The sequence below is a fragment of the Tenrec ecaudatus genome, chromosome 1 (assembly GCF_050624435.1).
Source record: "Tenrec ecaudatus isolate mTenEca1 chromosome 1, mTenEca1.hap1, whole genome shotgun sequence".
NCBI lineage: Eukaryota > Metazoa > Chordata > Mammalia > Afrosoricida > Tenrecidae > Tenrec > Tenrec ecaudatus.
In genome coordinates this window covers 212,012,053-212,014,864 of record NC_134530.1, presented here as the reverse complement: position 1 = coordinate 212,014,864, position 2,812 = coordinate 212,012,053, and the positions used below count along the sequence as shown (strand labels likewise).

General features: G+C 35.7%; 1 pseudogene; it reads right to left on the bottom strand.

Moving 5' to 3' along the window:
• Nucleotides 1-886: 886 nt before the first annotated feature.
• On the bottom strand, nucleotides 887-1,885 carry LOC142439402 (aminoacyl tRNA synthase complex-interacting multifunctional protein 1 pseudogene; annotated as a pseudogene).
• Between the last annotated feature and the right edge of the window lie 927 nt (nucleotides 1,886-2,812).

Below are 2,812 nucleotides of genomic sequence, written 5' to 3'. Positions count from 1 at the left end.
TTGGTTATTCTTTTATTTGCAAGATTTCTTCTTATGGTCTGGAATATTCAATGTCCTTGCTCCAAATTCAAGGCATCAATTCTTTTTGGTCTCACTTATGTTCTGTTCAGCTCTCACATTTAAATTTTATCCTAAATTATGAGCTTAGTGCTGTGTAAAAAGACAACTATATTTTGCCCCACCTTTCTTTGCGCTACTGTTTTCAGACATTTTATTTCTATATAACAAAAATGCAAAATATATTATTGTTGTTTTTGCCTTAAAAGGCCAGTTATATTTTGCAGAACAATTTTTAAATATGATATTTTAATTTAACATTTATGGTGCTTTTGTTACTTTGTGTAATTCCAAGTTCTTTTTTGACATCATTATTATAACTCATTTTTGAAAGATAATTTTTACTGCATACAAAACTTTAAAATAACTTTTTTCTCTTTCAGCATTTCATAGTTGACTGATTAGCCTCTGGCTGAAGGTCTCTTGTTTCATTGTTTCCCTGATCACATGGGGTTTTCCTGTGCCTTCATTTGCGGTGTTCACTTTTCTACCAACCTCTAGCAGGTCAATTATCTTTTAGTTTGGTTTGGATCGTCTTATTCTTTAAATTCTTAACTGAAAGTTTATATTTTCCATATATTTTGAATATAATCATCCATTGCTTTACCAAATAATGTATTGTAAAATAATTTCTTCTCCTTCTGAGATCCTAATCTTATGTACTTTAAATAATTTTATTTTGTACTACAAGCCATTGTAAATTTTCTGCATCTATCAGTTTATGCTTAATTTTAATATTTTGCCACATTTTCTGGTGTGCAACCTGAGAGACATAGCACACCTTTTATTTCAGATTGTATATGTTTATTATGTCTAGGATTTTTTTCAGTCATACACATTCTGTTGTATTGTTATTAAAACTTTCTTCTGTGGATGTCTGCAATTGAAGTGTTTCACTCCATTTGATTCCACTGCTGCTCATAGATTGAGCCTGCACACTACTTTCCCCTTCACCTCCAAGGGGACACCTTTGTATGTAGCTCCACACTCAGTATTCCTACAAAGATCAGGCTTGCTCCAAATTTTCTTCTTAGGCTGTAGTTCCTTGTGAGGCTCTCCACGGAAAGTAGCAAAAGTAATTCTGTCTCTAGGAACGGACCCATGAAGAGGAACCAATATTCCTGCTTTCTCTGGGACACTAGCGACATCACCATCGCTGTGACAGCACCTCCCTCCCCTCTGCAGGTTTCAGATTACGAGAAAAATCTTCACCCGGCCACTGACACCTGTTCATGGTACTTATTCTCCCACATCTACTTCTACGTACAAAGAATCTGCAAAAGGAGGGTTGTTTTTTTTTTTTTTTTTTTGCAGTCATGATGCAACCAGTGTGAAGATCCAGGCGGGAAACATCAATAGGCTTTGAATCAGCACTTCCTGTTCCTGCCTGCTGTTTTTTCACTTTCTTCTCACTTTTCTTCTCCATTTTCTCTTTCACCTGCTTTTCTTCTCCTCCTCTGTTTATCTGTTCTTTGGCACCAGGGGGGATGGTTGTTGTAGGTGTAGATTGTATCACTTGTAGAAAGTGCAGAATTAGCTTGTACCAGATGGAAATGGTACTTGTTTTACTTCATTTGGAATTTCAGCCTCGATTAGCTCTTGTTTCAGTTCTTCAATTTCTTCCTTCAGTTTTGCATTTTCAACTCAAAGTTTCTTCTCCTTTCTCAGACTTCCCTGCAAAATTTCTTTCTCCTTAAGAAGAGCAACTTGCTGCTTAAGATATTCAATACTTTGATCTGCCTCTGCCCTCCTTCTGTTCCAGTCTCTCAAGAACAGGGTCATTGGTTGCCATCTTTGCCAAGAATCAGCATAAAATCATGAATTTGTGGACCAACATTCCAGATGGCCTCAGTCTCTATCTCTGGGATTTCTATTTGCCTCTTTTCAATAATGGCCATGTCTCACCTCATGTGCGTGGCTTCTTTTTAATTCATAAGCAGATTTGTGTAATTCCTTGAAATTAATTATCTCCTGCTTCCATGCTCTTTGTCATTTCAACATCTAAAATTCTTTGACTCATTTATTTTACATTATAATAATATTTCAGGAGTTTTGATTTATTGCTAAGTGTGTTATACTATTTTTCTTATCTAATCTATTTTATAATACTAATAATACACAATTCCAGAAAATGAGGGGAAATATCAAAGACTGATAATTCAATTTTTAGTAATTATATGGCAAAACAAATATTAATTAGTAACCATTCAAGGAAATACAATTTTAAGAAAATATTAAGCCTAACACCAAAACATTTTTATGTGGGTTTACCGTTAAAATGGAGACATGAAAGATGACGTATGACTTTGAATGTTGCTGTGATTAGGTAACATCAAGCCAGTTCTGACCCATAGCAACCCTATGCACAACAGAAAAAACTCTGCACGGTAGGTCCTCCACCAGCCTCCCAGTTGTTCCTAATCCTGAGCCCTTTGCAATCACTGTGTTAATCCATCTCATTGAGGATCTTGGTCTTTTTTACTGCACCTCCACTATAGCAAACATGATGTTCTTCTCCAGGGACTGATCTCTCATCACAGTATGTCCAAACTATGTAAGATGAAGTCTTGCTATCCTTGCCTTTGAAGAGCACTCTGGCTGTGCTACTGCTACTACATATCCATTTATCATTTTACAAGTCCATAATATGTTCTGTTTTCTTCTCCTGCACTAAAATTCAAATGAATCTATTCTCCTATGGTCTTCCTTATTCAATGTCCAACTTTCTTTGTTGTTTTGTTTGGCTTTGCCTGAT